This window comes from Hetaerina americana, unplaced genomic scaffold (assembly GCF_022747635.1).
Source record: "Hetaerina americana unplaced genomic scaffold, ioHetAmer1.1.p SCAF_4, whole genome shotgun sequence".
Lineage (NCBI taxonomy): Eukaryota > Metazoa > Arthropoda > Insecta > Odonata > Calopterygidae > Hetaerina > Hetaerina americana.
In genome coordinates this window covers 62842691-62866900 of record NW_027286985.1, presented here as the reverse complement: position 1 = coordinate 62866900, position 24210 = coordinate 62842691, and positions in this window count along the sequence as shown.

Genomic DNA, 24210 nt, shown 5'->3' with positions numbered 1-24210 from the left:
TCATCTTCACCTGAAGATGATGCGCAGCATCGAAACCATGGTCGTGTTACATTAAATAAGTGTGTGGAAATGCAAAGTTGTTTTTTCTCTTTCTTTCACCCTCACCAAGAACTTCTTCTTTAGACTCAATGAATTCTTATATCTATACTACTTTGACCATCTTAGTCAAAAAACTCAAAGATTGGTCAACGTTTCGATCTACTCTGTTTTATAGCCTCCTATTGTAACGTTCAACCTAGCTTTCCCATTTCTCAAAAATCTCAAAAACTATGTTTTATATATATTCCTATCCTTAACCTCTCACAGTTACTTTCTATTGCGCTCAGTAATGATTTCAACCCCTTGCTCGACCGATTAACTATAGTATAGTCATCCACTCCTTATTGATTTTGTACATTCTCCACCGACTTTATATCCTATATTCAGTTCTTACCAAATCACTTTTGCCATGTTGCGAAGCACCGTGATAATGGACACACATGCCTTACACCTCTTTGTAACACTTCCTGACTCTCCATTTGCCACGCACACCTGATCCAACTTGAAACATGGAGAGATTTCGGATAAATCGTGTATCTCTTGTCTTCTGTAATACATTGAATACAAATATTAACTAATTTTTGCCGAAGAATATCTATTAACTTTTCATGTAATCATGAAGTTATCGATCACATAACTTGTATCATTATCATTTATCGGCCTCACTCCCTCATTTAGATTATCCCACACAATTTTCAGCCGCATGTTCACGAATAAACATTATGATATTTCTATTTGGCGAGTTATACGATCAACAATAACGATATTAAATTTCAAATCGATGAGTTCGGCAGTTTATTTGAAACAGATAAGGCAGAAGTCCAACAAAAATATTAATTAATTCTAACATATTTATTTCAATGAATAAATTTCATCCAATGAGCAATTTATTTTGAGTAAATATTTACGAAGACAAACAAATACTTAACAATGTCACAAGACAAATATTTACTAATGGCATTTATCATTCTTCTATTAATGTTTTACTTAATATTTTTATCCCCATCCACATACTAATTATTTACTTAATAGCATGGATGGACTTAAAGAAGGATGTAACCTTGAGTATTTGCTGCGTAATATCAAAGCTTTCATAATATTGACCGCCGATGGGAGACTGTCCTAAACCTCACTATATCGAAGCAAGGTACATCAAGGCAGGGGATATCAGATATATCAATATATGCTGGGGAGTATCATTTGCTTTAATGGATTCCATGTATCTATTATACGCGACGGATAAGATAAACACGCACAAAATAATCTCGCCTCAAGAATTTAAGTCTCGAACGCCGTCATATTGGATTCAATGCATTGGAAAGCATTCACAGTCCGCTAAAAACCATCGTTTCACAAGTCGCGAGTATCGGATGTGATGAGGCCACCAGAGCCGCCATTTTCAGCATTCAAATATTGGTCGACTCCCCGTCGCCATTTGCGCATCACTCGTCTCCCTGGTTTGCCTGCGTGGTTCCTCGCCGTGCTCTCCAAGGCATGGCACGCCCGCAGAGATCCGCGCGCACATACCTGCATGTTTCTCCGCTGAACTGGGTGCGTTTGGTAAATTGGGTGCCGTCCGCTCCGCTGGCTGCCATGACCAAACTGTATCCCAAGGAGAAGCGAGGTCGCTCGATTCCGCATGACCGAAGCGTAATCGATGGCCGAAATCGGGGACTTTACAGGTGTTTATCTCCAGCCTCCTGAACTGCAACGCGTCGTCTCACGCTGCGAACAGGATAAAATGTACGCGATGAGAAGAGAATTGTAACTTTGCCTGATATGACTCTGATGTAAAATACAGCTAATATTTGAAAAGTGATGCGAAATTTACTTTTGATCATGGAAGGAATACTACTGCTGTTGAAGATTTAAACTTGTGGTTACTTATGGCTTATATTATTACTATAGAAAACTATTTATGCCGAATAAGTCAGAGCAAGCCATTAAAGTGTAGTTTTCTCTGTAAATGTTATCATTCCTAATTAATGTGGTAAATTATATAACCTATCATTCAATAAGTCCCGGGTATCGTTCAATAAGTCCCGAGACTAACTAAAAAAATAATATGTTTCGCAAAATTCATTTTTATTCATCAATATAATCACCTTCAAGAGCTATACAATCGTTCCAACGCTTTTCTGACTTTTCGATACCATGCTTGTAAAACGATTTGGTCCTCGAAATAAGCTTCAGTTGCAGCGATATCGTTCTCTTCCGAGCCAAATCGTTTTCCCTGGAGCATTTTTTGAGATCAGCAAACAGCCCGTAGTCGCTGGGGGCTAGATCTGGAGAGTGCCAGTAAGGTGGGTGGGGAAGCAGATTGAATCCCAACACGTTCAATTTGGCCATTGTTCTTATTAAATTGTTGCTCGGTGCATTGTCTTGATGAAAGATGATTTTTTTCTTCTTCATGTGCGGTCATTTTTGCGCTTTTGTCCTTCAAAAGCAAAAAGTTATTACTCAATGTAATAGTGGATTATGATAGATTTTCCCTTTTTCAAGGTAGTCGATGTGAATTACGTATGCTTTGCGCATTCCAAAATAATATCCCGTTAAATAAGTCCCGGGACTTATTGAACGATGAGTAGATGTGTATATTTTTATACACACACACATAAAACCTCAAACACAGTAATCAACTCGAAGGTCGGTTTGGTCGGTGATGGTAGAGTTCACCCAGTACTAAGCCCTATACGGCGTGTGAAAATTCACACATCAGGGTAGGGGGGCTTCCTTTCTCTGTGCCGGTTATGGTTACCCAGGAAGACCTGGTACCCGAAAAATCACTTTAGCTTGGGTGGAGCTGCAGGTGCCCAGAGTGCCTTGCCTGGGAATCGAACCCGGGACCCTCCGGTCAGCAGTCTTTGAAACACTGCACAGTGAGTTTATAATACTTGCAAGTCGAAGTGAGAAGTGAGTGTGTTGTAGTGACGATTACCCTTCAGTACGCTGAAGAGGGCTACTTTGTGGCCGAAATACGCGTATTCGTATTCACCTTTCTTATCCTCTCCTTTTTTACCTTTTACCCCTTTTACCTACCTCATTATCCTTTTTTACCTTTTACCCCTTCTTGACTTGTGGCGCTAGCCAACTAATTTCAATTTTACTTTGTTTAGAAAGGTAAACTATTTACGGCTATTGGAGTTTCACATTTATTATATATTACTAGCCGTAAGAGCTCATTTCTATCAATATGCATCAAATTATGTTTTATAATTTGTTCTACGATAATAGCACATTCATCTAGATTTGCATTATTAAGGGCAGTGTCCTTTGCCTCACGTTCCGCGGCGGCTTATGCAGGGTGTAGCGTATACGTATATAAATTAAATTTCACTCTCTTTTATTAGTATGTCTTTACATTACATATTAATAAAAAATTGTAAATAGAAGTCACAAATTGTTATTTATTAGTTAGTGTTGCGTAGTCGTTATTGTACGAGTGTATTGTGTATTCTATAACTACTTAACACCCTGCGGGTCGTCGTAAGGGCGTGTGGCAGGGGATGGTAGGTCACCAGCCATTCTACACACGTTCACTCTCTTTCCTCATGCACCTTGTACCCCGCGATCCACCCAAAATGCGCGTGGAAACGGTGCAATCGAATGCCAATCACACAACATGTTTACATATATTACATGGTTAGCAGCTTTTCCCATTCCTACTCAAATAAGAGAAGAAAAAAAACAATAACAGAGGGCAGGCACACATGCAATTGAGACATATATTACTGCTGGTAATTGTATCGTTGCTCGTAGTGCTTCCGCGCATGCGTCCCACGTTCTCTGGCGCCAATCAGCTATATCCTACGGAGTTCCTCGTCGGCAAAATTCACCTCAGCTGTTTGAGCATTACGCAAACATTCGCAAAAAACCCTTCCACGGCGTTGTCAGGAACGGAGTGAGACACCATTTAAGAAACCATTTCTGACTAATGCCAGGAAAATAATTTGACTCGTCCCTTGTAAACAAGAGGGCAATCAAACAAATAAATAAAACTGAAGGTTGACATTCCGTTTGCTACCATGTGAAAAAATAATCTATGATAAGAATGTAAAAATGGCCTACATAACATGTGCTTCCAAATTGCTTTATATTTTTAAATAACGACATAACAATCATATTCTTCGAATTCACGCTAAACATGGACGATTTCCGCGCATTTAATAACAAGGCATACTCCGGAGGGACATTTGAGTTCCTGAATGTGAAATTTTCAATTCGGCAACGACAGCTACTTATCAATAATGGGAGGATGCTGGGATCGTGGTCAATCCGTTTACTCGATATATATTCCGTATCCAAGGGTTTATTGACACTATTATTTGCATTTTGACATCTGCATAAATACCCCGCGAATAACCAAAAAGGTGTGTGGCAGGGGATGCAAGCACAGGGTGGGAAGTGTGAGTGATAAGGGAGGATATAGGAGAGGAAGGAAAAAGAGAAAAATATTCACTAAAAACTATCAAATAGCGTGCAAGTTTGTACAAATTCTGGAGGAAGACTTAATTCATAGGAAGTGTTGATGCACTTAATAAATTAGGTGTTTGTTATGCGAAAAAGACATTAAAATTAACCCATATCACTTATACGATAGGCCTACACCAAAGCAAGGCAGGTCATGCAGAAAAGCATTTGAAGCATCTGTGACGAGGTGAATTTATTGCGCAATAATGCAGCACAATAGAATACACTTGTCAGGAATATGAAGTTTCCTTTCGTTGGATATTAATAGACTTTATTTAACAGAGCCAATTTTTTATTTTTTCCGAAAACTAAGGGTAGGCATCAATGAAAAAAGCTTCATTAAAGTAATGGAAATTATTAAAAATAAAAGGCACCGGGGAATAATTTTGAGGGCGGAATGAATGGCACGATGGCCTCGGGTCGGATGCCAGCCTGAGTGGAATCTGGTCATCGCGAGTTCGGCCTGGGACTGTCTCGGACGACCAATGTTAAAACTCTTATTTCACATCCGCCAACTCGCAGTAGAAAATATTGAAGATGGAAATTCGAGCGAATAGCGAGAAAACAAATTCGCTTTCGTTCTACGAATAAGTTGTTTACACACACAACTGTAAATGACGTGGATGCTTAAGGAGGAGCAGAAAGTAGTGCAGGTTTGGGGGAAAATATCCTAAGAAGCGCCAAATCCTCAATCAAATCTTACATTACATCTACATCTACATCTACATAATACCCCGCAAGCCGCCGCAAGGGCGTGTGGCGGGGGGTGTTAGGTCACTAACCGTAAAAAGGAAAAATACCACATGCAAAAAAAACACGGAAAATTACACCCACAGCAGCGCACACACTCATGCAAAAATCCCTTCATCCAATACTCATGCAAACACATATACCGCAAAACATCTAAAAAACTGCACCCCATGATGCAGCACGAAAGCCATCCTACAACACGGAAGTCAGGACACAACAAGCAAGAAATTGAAACACCACATGAAAATGCACCACGAAACACTCTACCCCCAAAGAGTCTGTAAAAGGCAGGGAATGCGACCCAACGTTGCAGGTAGCAGGAATTTGCCCCCGCGGAGAGGGACGAGGGATTGAAAGGGAAACTTACAAACAGATGAACAGAACATATATGAGGTCATTCGGAAAGAATGGGTTATTATAGCAAAACACATAAGGTTAGTGGAAGAGCATGCATTTAAATACAACTAATTATTTTTTATACGCTGAGGGTGGCAAGTGGAATTTTTGCTATCTATAACCCTGCAGTTGCTATCCCGTATTAATTAACGCATTAACGCACATTAAAATTTATTTCACGGACAGTTGTCCTTAAGGGGTGACTCTTCGTGCCTCATTACAATTTCACGAAGGCAATTTCGACGCACTCGTCCTTAAAAGTGGACTTCATACGCACACTTGCATATGAAGAAATATAGTATGTAAAAAAATATGTCGTCAAATGCTCGCTTATATTATTATTAATTATTTAAAATTCAATTATTCATTATGATTAATATGCTCTAATAATAATAGACAATTAGGTCTCTGACGCAAAGATATAAACTTCTCGCCAGTTCTAAAGAATCAGATCTTGGACTTCTGTGGGATCCAGCATGCATTGGACAGATTTAGCAGGTATTTTAAGGTGTGAATTTTCTGAAACATTAGTGTTTCAATGGAGTACTTTCAGTTATTTTTGATAAAATCACTTTAAATTATATTTTCGTTGTTGTTTCTTTTTTATTTGCGTCAAAATAATTTATTTTGCACACAACTCTATGTTAAAAAGTAGGCATGCCAACTGAAAGGTGTTGATGCATGTGTACATAATACATTATATAATTTTTCATTGACAAAAATATTCTGCATTTTTCAATGGCAAGCTAAAAATAATCTCGTATGGCTCAAGTACAAAATGTGTTTTCCGAGTCCCAAGTATCGATAAAAAACTAATTGGAGGGGAAATTCTTCCCCCCCCCCAATGCTTTAAACACTTTCCGCACACAAATTTTGCAACATGTTACATAAATAGCTAAAGCGTACCTTTATATTACGCGGATCAGGTGACCGCAAATGGCTCGATTGCGAGGACATCTCTTGGTGCTGTTGATATCGAGAGCGTGGCTAGTGATTTCAGGTCGATTACGGTGTGGTTTTGAAAGATCAGCAATGACCCTTCCAAGGACTCGTTTTTTATTAAGGATCATATCATTCCATCAATTGAGTACCTGACCGTCAGATTGAGCAAGCCATTTGTTTCTCAACAAAACATAAATACCCCATTGATAAATACTGGTACTAAAAATTGAAAATTCTGCTCATTCCACTCCGATTCAGTAATAGAAATCTGGAACAATAAAATCCTTGCACGTTTACCTCCCAGGGACTCGGAGGAGTAGAAATAAGATCGGCATCGTACTAAGTTAAGTACGCAGGATCATAACATTGGGTTCAGACCTAGCAAGAGGCAAATATGTAACAAAAACATGTCGGGTGCATCATTAAGGGAGATAGGGTTCATAAAGGTAAATTCCAAGAAACTGCGGGATATGCCGCTACAGTAACTTTTAGAGGAGTCATCCGCTGATACGAGTATGCATTCCATCGTTGCATGCCCCCGAATGCATTTCACTGCAAAGATTTCAGAGTGTAAAAATCATTCGCCTTGACCGGGATTCGAACCCGGATCTCATCTCATCTGCACCTATAAAATACCCCGCAAGCCGCCGCAAGGGTGTGCGGCGGGGGGTGTTAAGTCACCACCCGTAAAAGATAACAAAACCAAATGCAAAATCTACACATAAATGAAAAACTATACCCGCAGTGGCGTATACATTCATGCAAAAATCCTTTCAAATTACACGCATGCAAATGCATATAATATGAACTGATAAACAATTGCACCTTAAGATGCAGTAAATATTTAATCCAATGACGTGGAAGCCAGAATTTTAGAAGTAAGAAGACGAAATTCCACTATCACATGGACGTGCAACTCACAACGGATCCCTCGATGCCCGGAAAATATTCAGAGTTTAAAAGGACGCCTCGATAATTTAACGAGCTAAAGCACTCGACGGATATCGAGGAATCCTGGTTCGAATCCCGGGCAAGGCGAATGATTTTTCCACTCAAAAATTATTGCATTGAAATCTCATCAAGGGAATCGTGGGGAAACATTCGAATGGTCAAAGTTGAGGAGAGGTGTTATTTTGTGTTGGTCTTAAAACTAACCTTGAATACTTGTCAAGTGCTTTGGACGCCGAGCAGTACTTAAGATAGGAATTAGACAAAATACAACGAAAAACTGGCCATTTCGTGGAGAATCGCTTTTTAACTAACAGACAGGGTCGAATCACTCTAGTTGGAAGGCCTAAATTGGGAGACATTGGAAACATGAAGATAACAGGGGCGACTTGACCTTGCCGAAATGTGCAAATCGAGCTGAAAGGGGAGGATTTACAGCGCCTAATTATACTATTAATGGTAAGTGAGACGACGGTATTATATTCGGGAAAATGACTCCTGGATTGATTTTCAGTGAACCCTTCCTTCATTTGAACACTCTTAGCCATTAACACAGTAGGAAACATAACTTGCTACAATTTGGCTTTCCTGAATGCCATTAATCACCAAGCAACAATTATTCTAATGCAATGCATCCTCACATCATCTACCACACGCCTTCTTTACGACTTGCGGTTTGAATAATAAATGTTCCAAAGGTAAGGAAATGGTGAAATGTTACCTACGTTATTGTAACACGTGATAAAGAGAGTAAATTAGTATTCTCCAAGGTGTAACCCGTCGCATAATTTTTCTAGCATGGCTGTTACAACGGCCCTTTGGATGGCATTTGCTTAGAGTCTTGCCGATTTAGAAAGCTCTAAAGAATAAGGAAATCCGTGTAGCGAAATGAAAAGAGACATCGAGATTTTGATTGGGAATTTGAATCAGCAAATGTAAAGTGTCGTAGAAGTGATTATAAGAAAACCTGACATGGGAACCTCATGATTCCCTAATACTTCATATCAATTCGTATTCCTGATGCCTCTAACGACTCGTGGCTATGTATTCGAACGAATGAACCAAGGAAGGAGTATTTTTCTGTTGATCGAACAATAACGCGTGGCATTAACTGGCAGGGGCGCTGGCATCGGTGTGTCGATACACAAGGATGCTATTGTGAAGAATTTTAGTAATTTGTACTTTTATCTACAAAGCGTTTCTTTCCCGGACATGCTCCACTTACTTTAGGGACAGATCCTGTACTTCCTTCATATGGTATTCATATTCATGGCCCAAGTAAAGGATGGAATTTAAGGATTAACGGTAGCAGAGGATATTACTCAGGTCTATTAGCGTTTTTCTTGATTGCCTTGGGCAAGGCGAAATGAAACTTCCTCCCGTGTGGAAAACATTCTGAAGTGGAAGGCATTCGTCCAATGGAGGAGAATGAACCGGAGTGGACGGCTTCTTCATGGTGGGGATTGTGCTTGCATGGCTGGTGACCTAGCAAACCCCTGCCACACGCCCTCGCGGTGACCTACGTGGGATTAATGTACGTGGATGTAAATGCACAAAAGTCAGGTTTTTATTGTGACCTCGTTCCAAAAAGGTTAAAAACATTTAAAATCTGCATATGAACAGCGATCTCTGCACTTTAAATGCGATGCACGTACCTTACCTGTATTATAGTTTAAATATCACGCTAATAACTCGATTCTTTCGTATTTTAATAAGACAAGTAGGTCTATAACTACACAAGAATCTTTCTCCGCAAGCCAGCGCAGGGTCGCTTGGCGGGGGGGTGTTGGTATACCAGCCCTAACATCTCCCGCCCAAACATTGTGCTCAACGGAAACTCGTATCAGTTAACATAAATATATTTCTCATGCCTCCCGCACTTTTTAATGTTTTTGGCGGCTCTGAATGTACACGGCTTGTATAAAAAAGTATCAATAACAGTTTTTTCCTAATATGTGTGCGTGAAGTGCTGCAATCAGACCGTCGGTTAAGTGTGCGTATGATCGCAAATCGTGTATGGATTTTGACATAAGATGACAGTGCACACAACATTATATTGCCGAATATTTGACGATGCGAAAGATCTGCGCAAAACTCTTCTCGAAGGTGTTTGTACGGCCGAGGACGAGAGCGGAGTCGAGTGTCTGCTTCCGAAGACGTTCGAAAAAAGGCATCGCGACGATTTCCCAACCCCCTTACACTCCCGACCTGGCACCAGCAGACTATTTCCTATTCCAAAAAGTGGAATTCTCCCTCCCTCAAAGGACACCACTACCATGGGACTCTAAGTGTCGTCCAAGAAGCTTGCACGCTTGTACCCTTAAGGACCTTCCGCCTACCAGGGAGCGTTCGAGTCGTGGAAAAGCCGCCGACGTGAAAATCTGTCGACGCAGAATGAATGTACTTTGCAGATTTTGAGACTATGTTAACGACAGAGTGTACTACACGATTTATGGCGTTTATTTTTGAACTTTCACCGAATACAAAGTCAATAATTCCATTACCTTATCGAAGGAAAATAACATAGTAGCCATCTCATATCAGGAAAAAAATTCGAAATTGCTATTTCCTAGGGTCATTTATATTTAAAAATGTGTATGCTATTAAATCTCTGTTTAAATTAGGTGGTGACAGTACAGTGATTAGGGGCCTGGGCTGCTGAGTGGAGGTCCCGGGTTCGCTTTCGGGTGATACCTCTGGAAACTTTTAGTTTCATCCAAACTGAGTGATGTTTCAGAGTATCAGTTCTTCTTTGGAAAAAATGGGCCCCCAATGGTCCCCTACCCTCATTTGTGAATTTTACGCACCGTTGGTTAAATATCAAAATAAGTGGACATTAAAATGATCTATATTACTAGATTATAAATTAGTAGGCATTTAACTGCATTATTAAATGAATGTTTTCTACCGTAGAATTTTCTCCCTCAATCCGTGTTGTTACATGATCTGTGGTTGGGTGAGAAATTGGGAAATCGAATCTTTGAGAATCGAATATCCTAAGAGCTAAATGTGATAGAAGGGAATTAAATAAATACTATTCGGGAAATGCTTCTAACAGTCGGGAATACGAGTTAAATATTGGATGTCTAAAAGTATCGAAATCTGAAATGTGTCTCTTATGCCCAGTAGATCAGTTGATATCAGTCACAAAATAAGGCACGTGGAGTAATTTCTACAAATTAGTGAAGTAAAATTGAAAATGGAGCAAACTTTCTACATAAAAGCAATTTACATGGAGAAAATGTGCCATTTGTCTTCGTGGACATAAGTTTTTGGCTCATTAGTCGATTAAATTTCCATTTCGAAATTCTTACCAGAGATCTTAATTTCGAGGCTGCTACGGGAGAAAATTAATTTTTTACTGTCGTAATTATCCCTCGCAAAGAAAGATAGGGATAAGGCTATGAATACGATTTTTGCTACGTTTCAATGTAGGATGCAACGCCTCTCGGAAAATATTGTACATAGATGAGTGACGATTTTATTTCTGACGAGGGTTATTTACGAGCAGAAATTAAACCAATTAAGCTAAAATTTAAATGAACATTTCAATGTGTAAATCAAATCGGGCACGAGAATTCTCTTCTGCTCTTAATGTCAACGAAAATGTATTCCGAACTTGAAATAATTTCATGCGTATTTCGGAAAACGGTTCATCGCAGGGGACTTCCACAGGGATGGGGGGAAGGATCTCTCGTTCCCTGAAGCGTAACCTCTGATTTCTTCTTATTTTGGCTTCAGAGAGTTGCTTCAGGCGCGTCGCAATGCGGTTGAATTCGTCGCATATTGAAAAAAAATCCTAAAACAACATTTTCACTTTTAATACTGCTCCTTACAATGCCAAGTCGGCTAATATGATATGCTGAAAGCTCGACCAACGATGCGACTTGGGATGCCCAGGATTAAAAAAAATAATGTTTTAGTAAAATTCTTTCTTTTTCATTTATATGAAGACCAAGGGTGAACGTTTTCAATTTAAAGGCCTAAATTCCAGCGTAAGTTGGACTAGACAATGTGCTCAGAGTATGGGCACTGCGAATTATTTAGTTATTATTCTCAAATTTCAAGCGCTATGAGATTTTTCTACGTTTTTTTGTGGGATTTAACATCGTGATAGCAAAAAATCTACCAAATGGAAAGATAAATTTGAATCTAGTTTTTTAATCGCCTTTGTGCCACTTTCACCAATAGGTGGAGATTGAAACTACGAAAATTAATATTGTCGCAGTTAATACAATTGCAAATATATTAATTCAAGATAAATATTCAAGTAAATTGCTGAAACGGCTTATTCAATGATTATATTAATTCTAAGTGACTAATAGAAGTACCCCGACTCTTATATAAATGTTGTTTCATAAACTACTTTCACAGTTATTATACAAACAGATAGGAATGTATGCAAATATTACCAAGCGTCACTTCTTTTTAATTTTCGTTCATTCGGTTCGTGTTATTATATACGCATTATATATGCACAAGTAATTTGCAGAAATAGCTGCATCTTTCTTTTGATGAATTTTACAAATGGTGAATGGAATCATGTGCTAAAAGGGTAAAAGACACAAAATAAAGTATAAGTTCTAATTTTTGTCATCAGTGAAACCCCTGATTAGTAGGTAATTCCCTCTTTTTGTGTAATATACACTTTAAAACATTTCCATTTAGTGTTTTCAAATTCTTTTTAAATTTATGCATGCATGAGAAGAGGCTCATACTCATTATCGGTGGGTAATATGATGAAACCCAGCATTTTTAGAGGAAATTGATTCTTATAATATTACAGAAAATGAAATGCATTGAGTTGAGGCAGAAACACCTACTTATCAAAGATCCGGATGCAAAAATGAATATTCCGATGATTTTTTATCGGATTACTACTGGAACAGTCCGATGCCTTGGTCAAATACTCAACTGATCAAATGGAGAGTTTGAGTCGGATTACCTACTCCGCAATAAAATACACATATAGGAATTGAAGATACATGTATCTCTTTTGATGGAAAATTATAGGATTGCGGTCAAATACTCTCGATTTCAATGCGGAGATGTCACCAAGTTTTTGTGCAAATTGATTAATGTCAAAGAAAATATAAGTAATTACTACGTTTGAATTCAATAATAAAATTCGAAATATTAGAGTCTACGACGAAAAAGTCGCCATCGGATATCGCGGCGTTCTGAACATTCCGGTCTGCTCTATTGATGCGCGTTAATGGACGACCCGCTCAAACCCAAAACGCCGGCGGTCGTTATGTTAATCTTTAGGTCCCGTCGTCAGGACGTCGTTATCGAGGGGCAAGCAGATATTAGGCGGATGATTAATTCGAGAGATTAAAATCCGAGGGATTTTCCTTCCAAGTGAAATTCACTGAAAATACAACTAAATTTGGAGGAAGGAAGCGTGTGGGGGGGGGGGGGTAGGGTATTGGAGCGGGCGAGTGAATTACAGCGGTGGAGGACTTAGGAGAAAAAGTCTACTCTCGACGTAAGGTTGAACACAGGTGAGGAAGAAAACATTTTTATTTTTCGAAAATCATTTTATCAACAGATTATTCTGTAACAAGGCTATGACTTCAATATCATACTTATTCTTTCCCCGTTAAAATTAGTGGTCTTCGTGTCAAAACGCATTTATATTAGCAATAAGAGCTTTCAAAGGTATTCTCCACGGACAGTGTTCTTGTACATCATCCACTTAGTGATAAGGTACATATGTACTGGACATACGAGTGTACTTCTCTAATCATACTTCCATAGACATGCGTGGTTATATACGTAATCTCTTTAAGTAGATTCATAAAAGACTCCATTTTTAGTCTTCAATTTTCCTTACTTATTATAATCAGTGCTTTCCCTATGGATGCGATGAAGTTATTGGGTGGAAGTGAAATCTCTTGCCTAACTACTTTCTTTATCTTTTCTTATCAATTGCTGAACTTCAGGTTATATTTAGTTCGCATACCTTCTTGCAGAAAGTGGATCTCTCATTTGGCATCATTTGTTGTGTCATAAGTTTGTAAAAAATAATAATGATATATTCCGATTACTATTGACAAATGGTTTCTCCTAATCCAAAATTAAGATGAAATCACAGAAACCTTTCACCTATTAATAGTGTTTTCATTTCTTCATTAAAGCTGACATATTTTCTTGTTCCTCGCATCCCTAAGTTTAAATTGATTGGCATTATAATCATCTGCTTTATGATCTAATAGTGTGAAAAAATTCTTTTCTGGATCTTTGACTTAAATGGAACAGGACAGTTAACAAATTTAACTTGGCCATTGTTCTTGAGATTATGTACCATTACGTTCTCATGAAAATCTGTTGGTATATTCGTATCAGAATGCATGCAAATGAATAGTTTGTTGATCATTACTATGGTTTCCAACTATATAAAAGTCTTCTTTAAAACCTTCATCCGTGTCGCTACAATCTTCGTCAATTTTCTCCTATTTTTTCCGTCCCGCCGCAAAGACGTTTCGTATATTCCCTCCTCTCCTTCAGTTTGTATTGCCATTTAATCCGATTTTTCCCGTTCTCCTCTCAATTTTCATTAAAGCTTATTTCCTGCACCCATCATTCAATCTGTTCGTCCACCGGGTTATTTTTAACGTTTAATAGTTCTTTACTCATTTTTGCTTATTCTTTTATGCTTTTTTAATACTCTCGTATTACTCTCGTACGCATTCTTCCATATCTTTCAGGAGCCCGTCAAGGCATCCACTAACATCACGGTGGGCCTGGGATTGGCGACATTATTAACCATATGAATTCGCTCTTCATACCGCACGAACATGCATCCCGGCACTCTCCTTGGCCGTTATTCTTATTCTTTCTCCGTTCACATATCAAACGATGTTATTCTAGAGCTGACGAACCAAATGTCTTCCCTCCAGGTTATTTCAATAGAATGAGTTTACAAATATAGTATATAGTACAATTATTTAGGTTTTCCATTTCAGATACTCCAGCGTTCCACATTTCTCAAGCTATCTAACTTTCCAAGACTTAATTATATATTTCAGTTGAATGCTACACTCTTCCGAATAGTGTTTGCTCAAAAACAAAAAGCAGAGACTAATTGAATATTTTTCTCGGGCTGTGACTGTGCCTACCGTTGCTCCTAAATATTCATCTCGGAAAAATTTAAGGCCGCTGCTCTTTTGGGTAGAATTTTGGTTGCTTTTTGTTTCCGTCTACAACTGTCTCCTAATGAAATTATCGTTTACCAGCGCATATAAGAGGCTGGATTGAGTGTGAGAAATACAGGGTTTCAATAAAATGACTGAAGAGAGAGTATGTGAGTGAGGGATTGTAATGAAATTATGGATTTCACAAGAAAATCTATTCACCCGGGATTTTTAATCAAGTAATCTAGTTTATACCTGAGATTACCCTGAGAGTATGAGATGGGGTAATCCTGTTAGAAGTAAACGGCAACTTCATGTTATGCCCCAGAAGTGTCTTCAGCGCGGGGGATGATTATCGGCAAAACGTATATATTAATTTACCCCCATTGTATACATTGCCCATCTCACCCCGTATTGTCATGAAACTTCAATTGTGTCCTTATGTTTCAACCCTTGCTTCAAGCAAATTAATTATGAGCAACTTCACACAAATACTTCATTTTATCCCATTTACTCTGCATCTCTGTCCATGGCAGGCCCTCATATCTACGTCATCATCGTGCCCCAGTCATTAGCTACTCTCATCGTCATGACAAACCGTCTAGCAAGTTTTCAATCAAACCAAAGGTATCCGGAAAACTAAACAGCCTGGAATGTCTTGACCAAATGAGTGGGAAAACTCCATATTATTTTTACGATAAAATTGAGAGCTCAGAATGTTGTCTCTTTCGGAAGAGCATCCGGTGCTTAAATTTCGCATATCGTTGAACGTTTGTTGGAAAAAAATAGAGGTAAAGGGTATTATGTTCCTGGTGATGTGTACCCGGTGATATTTTCCATCGTACGGGTCACCGTGTCGATGTTACCACCGTCCACCCATCACCATGTCTACTGACTGACATCACACTGACTACTCTTATGCCTTTCCGAATGTTACTAAACAAGTGTTTTTCTCTCTTTTGTTTAATTGTCCCTCCATCCCATTCCTACCGACTATGCAACTCACACTTACATTGCGTCCTTTCACCTTACTACCCCAATTTTTGTTTAAACACTCCAATCAATATTACAGACCGCATAGTTCAAGGTCCTTCCGTATCCTCACCTACGAAATTCAATTGCTGTTATCCACATCGGTGGCGTTTTGTCGCGCGAAGTCCTGGTGCTTCCTTTGTGTCATTACACCAACCTGTAACCTCTCTCTCGACCACATCACACTTTGTCACATTGTGTCGCACTGTTCCAATCCCACACCGAACGCTCGGGCGTGACATAATAGGGGATTGGACGGCGGGCCGATATCGGGAAGTATGGTTGGGGCGGTTCTTCACCTTCTAGCTTTCAAAATCGCATCCGCTCGAGGTGTCATTGCTGGGGGAGCGAGGGCGTTGGGCTCTCTCCGAAAGGGGTCAGTGGCAACGGGAACGATTTTCGTTATCGTTGACTGGCGCTTCGGCGTAATTGGAGCGAGGGTACGAACTGTTGGGAAATAATGAGGGTAGGGTGATATTGAGGGGAAGGTAGGAGGGGGCTGGGGTATAAAGAGAGAGAGAGAGAGAGAGGAAACGATGGGGTTTGCCAGTCAACTCTCGATTACGAGCACCAAAAACCCTGGGTCGAAAAGTCAACGATACCATGCCCGGGTCTTTTGTCAAGTACACCGAAATTGGAATTTTTGAAAGGAATTTGATGTGATAAAAGTGGTCTACTGATGCTTGCATTAATGACGCCAGGTTTAAAGCTGACATTTTTCTATAAAGGAACAGTTACAATACATACCAGCCAATAGTTCAATAGTGTCATGAGTATACGGTGGAAGTAAAATTTCAATCCTTTAAATTGAGAATTTGAATTTTCAAGTAATTTTCAAATTTAACCCGAATTTAAAAATCAAAATTATTCTCACATAATGGTGCAAAATAAGCAAGGGCTATAGGGAGTGTGTAACACCATCGTTGTCGTAATAATTTTCTAGCGCTAAGCCGTTAAGTACATTACTACGTCAAGTGAAGCCAACTCATGCTCGCAGTTTCACATTTTCTTCACATATGAATTTTATGAAAACGCTTTGGGTCATTATATCAACGTAAAAGTTACGTTCAATTATTGTTCTCATGTACACGTATTCAACGGGGTCGATGCTCATTTACGGAAGGTCCGAGTTCGATTCCGGGTGATACCTCCTCACTTTCAAACAAGCTGTAATTTTTCTTGGATTTTACCGGGAAAACACACTTTTTCATTGATTGTAATACTATGGGACAGTTTATACTTGCCCATTTCGGCAGTCAATAGACATTTCGAAAGAGACATGAAAGATTCTAGAGCCTCTCATCAACGTAATTATAACAAAACTTTTACTTGAGGTTCTCCCTCTCCTATCATTTGGTCCAAATGGACCATTCGATCCCAATTTCGCTCAAATAAAGACCTCTATCTATTTATTTATCTTCCCCAATTTTAGCAAAAGGTCTTCCTAAACCTTTGAAGTGCCTATTACAGTAAATAGAGCCCTGTCGAATGCTTAGTGACGGATGGAGAAAATCATGATTGCTCCTCCCCCAAAAGTCACAGGATTAGTTACAAAGTCCGATCCTGAGTTACATTGATTGAATAACTTTCAATTAAATTAGTTCTGAGCCCATGAACTCAATTTAGCTTACCAGATAATAAGGTACTTCGGTTTACGAAATAAATAAATAAATAAGTTTTCTCAGAACACCGATTTGCAATTAAAGCCACAGAAACTTGCCTCGTAGAACCATAGAATAACTTTTCGAAGTGTTCAATTGAATTATTTGTTAAAGTAATAAGTAAACCTCCTAAATCAGTGATATTTTAAATGCTCAGTGTAATGGGTCACTAACTATCAGTCATTTCCTCCTTAATTATTTTGCAATAAATTACCTCTTTGATGCTTTAATTTTTTGTCGGTAACATATACTTAATTAACATTTTCGAGCACCAGACCACTCCGAAATAAAAAAAATACACCGAAGCGTATCTTGCGCAACCGTATCTTGCTCTTTCTTACACGTTATTTTGATGTCTTTTTAAAACAAGGTTTACCAGATCACGAATTGAAATGCTCTTCATTAGTACGGATTCAGTCACTACTTTTCTTTGCTTCAATGGTCAAACAATCAAACCATAGCCTTGAATGGAAATAGTTATGTTTAGTACCAGTGCCGAAATGTGATTCGATTTACATTGTGTCCCCAATGTGATGAAACGGCAAATTTCAAGTAACTATTTTCATGGCTAATTGATGTCATTTTCACGCTTTATAACATTTCCCATAAGAAAACGGCGAGTTATTTTATCTATGTGTGCATATATTATAAAAATTATTATTCTGTTATCGATCAGTCGATAAATCTTTACAGTATTAAACAAAGCCTCATTAAAGTACAAACCACCTGAGTATCTCAAATTTGAACAACGATATATATCTTTGTTTAAGTGAAAACCAAGTATTAATATCTATTAAAAACAATAATTTACGAGTAATAGTATCTCGCAAAGTTGAAGCATAGCCTAATTTCATATGATCACACCGCCCCTATAGCATACAGAGTTGTTATTTTATGTAAGCGAAACATAGACTTTTAGCAAGGTTGAGAACACACGAGTTTAATTATTAATCAAAGGGAATTATTCTGGCCCCAGATAATTTGGGCATATTATACCATAGGGGTAAGATAATGCAGAAAGACTCCGGTTTAGATATTAACATTTGTTCTTTCCTTGCTTGTGTATGCATTTGCATAATTTTATATATATATATATATATATATATTAATATATGTGTATATATATATATATGTATATATATATATTAATATATGTGTATGTATATATATATATGTATATATATATATATATATATTAATATATGTGTGTATATATATATATATATATATGTTGGCAAAGACATGAACCGTTTACGTTTTGGCGTCAGTACCGTACTTTACGGTACTGACGGAAACCAAGCGGCCGTTCAACTGAGGAAAACAGGATCAAAATGGAAAGCGGATACCACAATACGTCTTACTGCGAAAGACTGGACACAAATACGGACAAGTGTTGATACATTCTGTCAACAATGATTCCCTTTTTGTCCCATTCCGGAAAGGGCCCTCTTCTATTCATTATAATTTATTATTGACATGATATATTGCAATGCACATTTTATTTCTTGAAGATCTTGCTAAGAATATGTCAAATTGGCCCCACTTAGTGTCCTTAGCCCTCCCCAATAAGATTTCCTCGTATTACATTTGAAACCTCATGTAGTTGTCTAATTTTGATTCGGCGCAGTACGCTATCAAAATATAATCAATTGAATTACCGACTCACGCAGGTTGTTATTTGATTAAATATATCACAATTAATTTTTTGTAAACAAAATGATCGCAGATTTCATTAAAATTAGTATTGAATTGAAGATTGATAGCCGTTTTAAATGTAACCGATGGAATTCAAATTAATTTTACGTTCATCGCGACAGGTTCAAGAAATAGAGGAAGTTACATGCTTGTTTGGAGGACGGTGATTGTTGAAATGTAAACAGAAAACTAATGTTATGTGTGCAAGTAGATGGGGAAGAGGAAAGGTAAAAGTGAATACGGTCTGTACGTTGACAAAAAACACGAACTTTATGAGAGACGGCAATTGTAATATGCAGGGTATTTACTTAGCCCTTCCCTCCGACGGAGGTAAGTTGAGTACATGCTACTTAAATCCATCGACGAGGCACTGTCGATTAATTACATGAAAAAGTATTGATTTCTTCATTCAAAGGCTTCCCTCTTGATACAGCTAATTTGGAGTCACCAAGGTAGATTAATATTAAACGATAATTTCAATGCCGTAAATGTTTAAAAAATCTTCAATAAATTCCAGGATAGTATCGCACCTAATTTCCGTATCGTTTCCCTCTGGGTCGGGCGACTTGAGACCTTGCTCTATGTCTATTGCCAAGGAAGGGAAAGCTGCTCCTGAGATAAATTATGACCTGAGGTCACGAGGTCACATGAAGGCAGTCGGGTCTGCCAGCGGACGTTACCCCGGAAACGGGTCGCCCAGGGTTATAAAAGTGGGAAACGCGATTCGTAGATCTCCCCTGAAGGATATCTTCCCCGAGTTCACACTTACTGCGTGCTTTTGATGCTTGTGAGTGGGAATTAAAGGCAGAATTTGACCCATTAATCAGCAAAGGTGGGTCCGAGGGGTTAAAAATGAGCCGCCCCCGACTTCCATCCTTCGTCGACTGCTCATTCGGGGAGTAACGAGGAACCGACCGAACCAAGGGTGAGGGAGGGAGAGAGAGAGATAGGGAGCGACTTACGCTATCGATTACCCAACCCTCTCATTCCGTAGTGAAAATTGGGACAAGGGGAAGGGACTTAAGAGTAGGGTGAGGGGAGAGACGGTGGGTCGTAATCCACTTCGCCCAAATCAAGGAATTCGGAGGTTTTTCTTCTCCCGCGCGAGCTCGATGAAAATCCAGAAATTGGTCCGTACTCTTAAGAAATCTGCTGGCGCCTTCAGCGTGAGAACGGGGTCATGATTCAACCCCCAGGATTGTGCTGTATGAGAATGAGTTCATAATTGAACGTTCATGCGGATGGACTCTACGTAAATTTCGAATGCTTCCTTCGTTCCTTCCTTCGATTCCTTCATTCTTTCGTTTACCTAAAAGCGGCCGTCGATGATGATACGACTCATCAACGTCAGCCCACCTAAAGTTCGAATTCTGCCTGACAACATACCTAAAGCATTCGGGGTAGATTTTTTCGTATCCCTGGCGATTTAGAATGCTATTTTTGACCGACACTCATGAGACACTCAAGAGGTTGAACTTTGAACAATTATGACGTTTGCTTTTCTGTTTGAAGGTCTCTATTCCATCACTACCTATCCCCATCTTACAAATTGATGGTCGGAGATTTAAACCCCAAAGGGAAACGAATTTAGGAAATTTTATGACCTATATTGATATTTGAAATTATGAAGTTGTGATTTAGGTCCCGCAAACCCATATGCTGTCAGAAGGGTCAACGATAATTTTTTTTCTGCCTAACCATCGCTTCTGTTTGGAATCTTTTAGGAATATAATAAAATTTGGTCTCCCTTTGGTAACGTTCATTAACAGCCATATTAACAATTTTACCCGTTAGTTAATAAATCGATGGCAAATAATTTGTGCTCCCATTTCTAGCGCAGATGAAGTCTTCATGAATCGAAAAAGCATGTTGTACTTTGTTACTTTGTGTAAACAAAGTCCTGCAGAAAATTTCGGAGCTTTTAATAATTTGGAGCTTTATAAAACACTTTCCTCTAGATTTTAAACTGAGTCCATCCTTGTTGTGCTCTTATCACACAATTAAATCAGTCAATAGAAAAAAATCATTAAGACTGAGCAAACCAAAACTCGGGCTAATTGCTTCGGTTGTAGTGCCAAAAAAAAGAAAACTTATTCTAATTTGTTGGGATCAAATGTCTTGCTTGACTTCTTTTCCCAATTTCTCTTTAATTTCACCTTGACACGAGTTCACACCTTTAATGTTACTCTTTCTGTGCAAACAATTGTCTACTCCACGCGGTAACATTTATCTGAGACTGTTGCATTCAATTACATCCTACATCTGTCTCTGCTCAGAGAATTTTTTGAGGGATCTTTGTGTTATTATTCAAAAGAAATTGTGATCCTTATTGGATCTGACAAAAGGAACACCTCGAGAAAATAAATGTCGTTCCTTTTTCTCTCTCTCTGCCGCCTATGAATATTTCTAAACTCTCTAGGGACGATCCCACTGGAATGCTAAGCCATAACTCTTGTCATGCACTCTTTCCCAGAAAACATTTCATCTCGGAGTTCACAATGGGAATTTCATTATTTTTTCAACAGAACTTGGCAAAATAGCGACTTTTAATCTTTCCACTGAAGCATCAATAATAATAATTAAAATTTATAACTACCTCTATTTATCAATACGCAGCAATGCAAATAAAATGGAAGCTTATCAGCTAAATGGATGGATAAAAATATTTTCAATGGTGCGAACGACAATTTGGCTTTTGTTATCGAAAAAAAATAACACTCTTTCGAAATAACCAGAGTACCTACCTCTACAAACATTGGATTTTGACCCGGGAACAGAGGCCGCAAAACAAATTATTTATAATTGATAGAGGCATGAAAATTCATATTACAGATAATAACCGAAGAAAGGCATGTATTTTAGGTAAACAGCGCATAGCATAGGATACTTTATTGCAGTGAGGGACGCTGAAATAGATTGATTTTCAAGATATTATCATTTTACTAATCTTAATTTCGTCAACGGAGATCCCAGGTTCTAATAAGTGTATATTTCTAATGGAATAAAGTCACCCTCCATGAGTGCAATGCAAAACCAAAATATTCTTATTCATTCTATTTTTGAGTACAATTATGTTAATGGACATTTGTAAAACCCATTATTTGCATCTGTTTTTTAAACTAATTGCATGCATTATTGTAATTATTTTTGTAGACAATCATTGATTATGGTAGGTTTTGGATGGACACAAACTACCAAACAATTATCTTATCTCTCCCAACAAAAGACAACCCAGCATCCTACTCTACAATACGTAAGCCCCTCTTCAACTCCATAATGGGTTACCTAATGGCGATTTAATGTAATGAAACCAGCAAAAACCATTATTAAGTTAATTTTATAACATGAAATATTCCAAAAAAGATTAATTAAAATAATTCATTTGCATTTACCATTCACTTTTACCATACAAGGGTTTTTAGAATTTATAAGAAATTTTGGGATAATTCTAAGCACGTTTGAAATGCTAGTATTAAAAATGTAATGCTTGGTTCGGCGTCATGGCACACGTAGAATAGGAAACAGCTGAGCACATTTCTCTTAATGTACTCATCTTCAAATTTATAACCCCCAAGAAAATAATTTCGATCGATTGAAGCGTAAATAAAATCATGACGCAAACTTTATTCCGAATGAAAATTATAGGGAATTAAACATAATACCATTTTGAAATGTAGTGAATTAGTTTTAAAATAAAAGTTTTAAATGTATAAGTTATAAATTATATAAGAATGAGATGTAGTAAAACTATTCTAATAATGTAAACCCATTTGTGAACTTCAACCAACCGATTCGTGAACTACATAATTACTGTAGGTCATTCGTTTGGTCCAAATTCCAACAGATAACTCCAGCCGACACCAACTCAAAAGCAGACTTGTACCTCCTATTTTCCTCTGGTCGTTGCCTCGACACCGGTGGTACCAATCACTTCATGTTCCCAGCTAGTATCATTGGCCCGTTTCTAACAAAATCAACGGTCAAACCTGAGCCCATGGCGCATTCAGAGCTCATAAAAGAGAGAGGATTTTAACGGGGGAGAGCGGAGGAAGGTTGAGTGTATGTGTATGCGGAGAGGGGAGAAGAAGAAAGATAACGGGTACCCTCACATAATTCCATTGAAAATCCTACATTGAATTCGTACTATTTGTAGGATTCCCGTATTTAGGATTGTTGATTAAGCTGTTTCTGCGTGTATGCAAAGCTGTGCTTACCTAATTAAGTAGATATTACTGCCAAAATTTACCGTTTCCTATTCAAAAACACGGCAACGTGTTCAAACCAAGTTAGTTTATCTTCCGACCATATGCCCATTACCAGCATGTGAAAGTAAATTGTCGATTCAATGCGTTCTACGTAACCCATTACAGTTCACGAGGACTGAATATTTTTTCAAATCAAATCTGACTAATTGCAAAGAATCGTTTTAACTATTCTTCTTTTGTAGGTAAATAGGTGGGAAATTGATAGCATAAGCATTGATGAACCTTATCAGCGTACGTATGTGAACAGCATTAGCCACGTTCATTGTGAGGATAGTGATTAGTTGACATCCTTCAATCTATTCATTTCTCCTCAAATATTTTCCATTTTTTGAAAAATGAATCTATAACTTGTTTTCTGCTTTGTCAAGGGTCAATTTTATCTTCGGCGTCAAAACTATTAGCAATGTGTTTGGAAAACATCCTAAAGGAAAAAATGAAAATTTGTTAGTGTTGGTTTTATCAAAATTAGTTTCATACTTTTACCGAATTAGTAGCTAGAATTTAGAAATCACAGTTTTGTATTTTGAAAATGAAATTAAAATAAAAAAAATAATTTGATATTATAAAAGAAGATAATGCAAAGAATCAAAGCAATTTAACTCAAGTATGATAGTAATATTATCTATTATATCGTCTTAAAAAAGGATTTATAAATATTTAGCCATTAAGCATAAGATCGAATTATGATTCGATACGCAATTAGGATTCTCTATAGATTCATCCGAGAGGCATTTCGAAATAAGCGACCTCAAAGGTCACGCGCTATCCAAGCCGTTGCAGTATTCACGTTGAAGTACCACACGAGATCTGTCCAATAGATACGCATACAGGTCATAAAAATCTTTAGTCCACCTCGATTTTTTTCCCTATACCCTC